Source organism: Haliotis rufescens, unplaced genomic scaffold (assembly GCF_023055435.1).
Source record: "Haliotis rufescens isolate VD_foot unplaced genomic scaffold, xgHalRufe1.0.p SCAF_12, whole genome shotgun sequence".
NCBI classification, from domain to species: Eukaryota; Metazoa; Mollusca; class Gastropoda; order Lepetellida; family Haliotidae; genus Haliotis; species Haliotis rufescens.
The window spans coordinates 3,223,147-3,228,872 of record NW_025963802.1 but is presented as its reverse complement, the minus strand read 5'-3'; the positions used below and the strand labels follow the sequence as shown (position 1 = coordinate 3,228,872).

At 37.6% G+C, this 5,726-nt stretch overlaps 1 protein-coding gene across 3 annotated transcripts in view; it reads left to right on the top strand.

Annotated features, from left to right (window-relative positions):
* The window catches only part of LOC124138125 (kinase non-catalytic C-lobe domain-containing protein 1-like), an 81,028-nt gene that overhangs the window by 12,120 nt on the left and 63,182 nt on the right, over positions 1-5,726 (top strand). The gene's annotated exons all lie outside the window — the stretch shown is intronic.

Genomic DNA, 5,726 nt, shown 5'->3' with positions numbered 1-5,726 from the left:
ATGTTAGCCAGTCACAGATGCTACTTTCCACAGCACTGCCTCCACTGCTCCCCACAGTCACAATGGTCGTTATTCTGGTCAGGCTAACTTATTTGATTATCTTCACTGTCTCAGCAGAGTCTTTGATGTGTGCAGCAGCTTTACGGCTCCGACCTTACCATGGCGAATTTCTTTGGTATTTGAGGATTATGTAAGAAAGTATTTTGGTTATTTTGGGTCAAATGTTACTTTCAAAATAGGGAGGGCAGGGTTAAAGCCCCCATCACACTCAGACAGACAGACAGACAGACTCACACACACACACACACACACACACACACACACACACACACACACTCACACACTCACACACACACACACACACACACACACACACACACACACACACACACACACACACACACACACAGAGTCAGTGACCAATGGTCACTTGAGGTGATATTGATGATGATGCCTGTCTAACTGATGATGATTATGATAATCCACATCATGATGAATGGATGTCGTCAGACAGAGGATAAGGATATTGACAAATTAGCCCTGTCTACCTACCTGTCTCAGGTGTGTCACCTGTGTGAAGTTATATATCACAAAGTAATCAATTTCCTAGAGTACCTGTACATGCCTGTCATTAATACTTGGGTGTCATAGAGCTTGCCAGGAAATCTGGTAATTGGTGACATATGTCTCAATGGACATTCTCATTGCATTATATCAATTATAACCTTCTGTTACAAGAATTGTTTTATTCTAATTACCATATTTGCCTTAATAAGCACCCTGGGTGCTTAGAAAACTGTTAAAGGGGGGCTGCTTCTTAAAACCAAACACAAAGCAGTAGTGAGAAAAGAAGAGTTACTAGGCAATTATATGCCCCTTTTTCCCTGCTGTTTTCTGTTAGAAATCTGTACTTTACACAAAAAACGTACAAACTGTCATGTAAGAATTTGGTCTTAATAGGGGGCTACTTACAAAGACTACTTACACATTGGACTAGAAGTTGGTTTGGAGGTGCTTGTACGGTGATATACTAATTACAGAAGTGAAAGAGGCTATTTACCTGTGACAAGATTGAATATGTAGCATACATACCATGGAACCTTGTTAGTTCCTCAGACCCTGTTGGTCTGGAAAACCATCCTCCTATTGCTTCTCACATTTGTACCCATTTGGGGAATCAACCTTGGGTCTTTAGCGTGACGAGCGAACACTTTAACCACTAGGCTACCCCAGCACGTAGAGGATGAACGAACGAACGATCGATCGAATGTTATTAAATGCAGCTGTAACATTGCTCAGTGCCGCATTAAACAAATAACAAGCTTTTAGTAGACAGTGGTCACTGGCTTTGTACTCTTTCTTGAAAACCAATAAAAAATGTTTACAAAATAATAATCTGGTAAATTGACAAAAATGGGAAGTCCATGCTGACATGTTGGGATGTCATCATAATTTTTTAATACATCGATGCCAATTATAACTATTATTCACATGCAGATTAAGTAATTTTGTTATTAATCAATATACCATGATACTTTTTCGTCAATATATCGATTCTAAACTTTCTAATTAATGACCCGTTCATTCTGACATGTGAAGTATATAGGGAATGTGTCCTCGTACATGACAGCTGACCCAGATTCAGCATAGGACTAGTCCTGGAAATGAGTGTGGTTCGTATGTTGCACTCAATCGCGCCATGATCACACATGACAGGTGCTGTCGAATGAAATGACTACCAACATTCTACAGAGGTGATTTTCATTCTGGGTAGAAATACTCTGTTGTCTATTTGCAAATGTTTTATCCAACTTTAGGCCATTTTAAATTAATTGTTTGATTTTCATCCAAATTGTTAAAAAATGTAAGGCAGGAGTCATTTTATTCTTTATATATTATTCTATATTAAAAACAAACTGTTCAAGATGTCTGTGTACAGGGTATCTGTGATTGCATGAATCATGAAGACACGTAGCAATTGTTTTTGTCTGTTAACTTGGGCACAATAAAATAATTTGAGGTGAGTGTTTGGTAGTGGTTGGTTGTTGGTGGTTTGTTGTTTTACACTGCACTCAGCAATATTCCAGCTATAAGACAGCAGTCTGTAAATAATTGAGTCTGGACCAGACAATCCAGTGATTAACATCATGAGCATCGATCTACACAATTGGGATATGATAACATGCATCAACCAAGTCAACAAGCCTGACCATCCGATCCCGTTAGTCGCCCCTCTCACAACAAGCATAGTCACCTCTTACTGCAAGCATGAGTTGCTGAAGACCTATTCTACCCCGGATCTTCACGGTCTTGGAGTGGGTAGAGATGAAAATCTACTAAGTATAATCACAGCGTTGCCTCTCATTCAGTTAGGAGTAGTATCTGATATCCTTATAGCATACAAGTTCTCGGTCCACAGTGAAGAACAAACTCATAAAAGAGATCCATCTGATCCCTGTGCTTGAACTCTTAAAGACCATTGACTGAATACTTTACTAGTTTCTGTGATTTTCTCCATATACTGTGTGAATTTGATGTCGTCATCAGAACACCATTTACTAAGAGTTACCCTTATATTGGTCCCCTCTCTCTCTCTCTCTCTCTCTCTCTCTCTCTCTCTCTCTCTCTCTCTCTCTCTCTCTCATAAATAGAGAGAGACATTTACTGTTTTGGTGAAAACCACAAGCACAAGATCAACTGCCCATCAAAACTAGGGCATCTTGGCGGCCGTGTTCCCATTGCCCATGCCAAACTTGGCGGCCGTGTTCCCATTGCCCATGCCAAACTTCGGTTGCACATGCTGACTTGTGATAGGGCTGGTATTAAATATTGGAATATTGATATATTTATACAACATGTCTTGAGATACTTGATCAAAGCACTTAACAATAATATTGATGAAAACATAATTGTCATTACTTAAAACTTTTTCCTCCTATTATTTTGCCATTGTCAACAATGGATCTGACAAAATGCCACAAAAACATACAGAACTCAATTATGATAGGTCTTGATAACAACTCACAGTAATAGGAATCTTCAGGAAACTAATTATCCAATGTAAAATGTACCGTGTACTTGAAAACGTGTCTGTAATAAATCTGTATTTAGTATATCAATATATCGTGATATCTATCAATCAATATAAGAATACTGATATATTTTTTATCAATGCCAGCCCAACTGACTGACAATATTGTGACGGTATACCAAATTAAAATTCATAGACTTAACCTGAATATAAATTTGACACGATCAGTGACTGAAGTGTATGAATTATGAATATCAGCAAACAACAAGGGGCTTCTATACTCCACACAACGTGTGTCGTACTGGGAGTGTTTGGCACAGACATTGATCAGCATATTGGTCCATACCAAAGACGTATAGGTGTGTGCAGTGTGTCTTTCCAGTTCATCGAACCCAGGTCAAGGGGAAATATGACCCATTGGTGTTAGCCTAATGGTGGGTTCATTCAACTCAGAGCATTAGCCCTGTATGTTATGTGTCACTGATATTACCGTAAATACACTAGTAGTACAGACTTCTACTTACTCAAAAACTAAATTGAAAATTTAGAATTATATGCTTCATCTAAATCCTTTTCAAAAACATTATTACAACTTTGTTAATACTTTAAAACAGATATGATTTCTAAATAATTTATAAATTTGAATTTATATAAGTATTGTCTGTTAATGTTAAACTTTATATAAAGATATGTTCATTATTTCTATTAAGGCTGGGACAAGTCTAAATTTACTACCTGGGTACCCGACCCCCTATTATAAGACCCTACCCGGGTACCCACTCAAGCTGGGTACAAAATTTTACTTTGGGAATTTTTTTACTGGAGCCGTGGCAAAAAGTATTCAGATATAGTATAAGAAAGTTTTGAATGTAATTTGCAGTGAACTGCATCGATCATCTCCACATACCTGTGCACACCTGGCCGCCAGGTGTACTGCATCAGTGTTACCTGTGTTTAATGGTCTCTAGCCAGGTATGTTCAGATTTAATGTTGGTTTTCAACTATGATCTTCATCAGAAAAGCTTCAGGTGGCTTCGTTGATATATAATTGATGGCCGGGAGTGAGATTCTTAGTGTTGTGTACAACATAGTCCCATATAGTGTCAGCTATTTACTTCACAAACCAGCGTTCAGATAAACATAATAACTGACTTTCTGAACAGTGCGACACTGTGTTATATCAACCTGTTCTGAAAAGAAATTCTCAAAGCTGATTGGGTCATTGAAAATAATGTCATTTCGATATATATTACCCAAAAGAAGTTAAGAAACCTGATTCTTTCATAATACAAAAAAAATCAAAAACTTTTAGACTCAAAAGCAGTATAACATGAATGACAATAAAAAATGTAACTTACAAAATATTAATTTATCTTAAGCCATTTAGTACTGACTCAAGTAATATACTGATGGAAATTAATAAGGGAACATTTAGTCTTAGAGACAGTAAATTGATATGCTATCATGGGCTCCCAGCCTTGTCTACCAAATACACATTGGAAACAATGCACACAAACACATCTCAACATTTGATTCTGACATGTTGAATTTGTAGGCGCGCTATTTCAAATGTACTGACGGCAAAGCTTATTTCCCTGTATGTGTCATTGTTCCCTTATTTGTTTCCATCAGTATACTTGTGCTGAAAAAATGGTGTTCATTTTCTTGAGCAGCTTTGAATAATCCTGTAATGACAACTGATGAAAACCTGGCTCAGGAAAGTCCTAAAGTTATTGACTTCCCATGCAATTGACAATGTTATCAGCTAGACTTGACCTCTCACTGTTACAGTAATGTGTTATGGAATAGGCCCCACAACCATTAAACTGCCTGCTCCTGTGATTTATACATGGATATACAACCAGCCTTTCATGATACACACCACCCTTCTGTTCCAGCAGTCAAAGAGTTCAATATATTTCACCTTGGTGGATATTGAACTTTCCCCGTATTTAGCTTCATATTATACACGAGTACAACCAGGGTTTCCTGGGGTCACACTGACTTGCCTGTAGATAGAGAGTTGTGTTTATATTAGACTTGACTTGGTCCAGTCTACCTTTTTTAATAGAATGTTCTCAAGGCCGTAGTTAACTTTTTTTTGACAGGGAGGGCAAATATTTGTACAAGTATCACTTGTCCCCAACTTGATTGAAATAAAACTGTTTTCTATAAAAAATCTAGGGGCAGAGGGCAACTGCCCCCCCCCCCCCCATGATGATCTCGTAGGTATCGGTGAATTGTTGCAGCCCTATGTTGAATAGAAGATACTACAAGATTAAACACAGTTGAACAGTTTGAATTCATTTTCAAACATGACCATAGTCTCATCAGCAGTGCCAGTTCTCTTATTTCTAGTGGAAGCCTAAGCAAGTCTATATTGATTCAAGAAAAGTGTCCATATCTTTTTCCAAATATGATGTCCTAACTGTAAACATTATGGAGCGAAGTTTTCAAGTAGGAATGGATAAAATTACATTTCAATATTTTTCATCCATATAACTTTAATAATTCGCAGGAAATTGTTGACTAAATCTCATCGATTGATAAATGGCGTTTGAATGATTAATGATTACTAAAACTCTTGCTGCGTTTGTCAAGCATGAAGAAATTAATTTGTGGCAGTGACACAGGACCATGTCTTCATGTGAGTAGAAGTTGTACTGTTATCAGGGGCTGTATAGTCTAAATACAG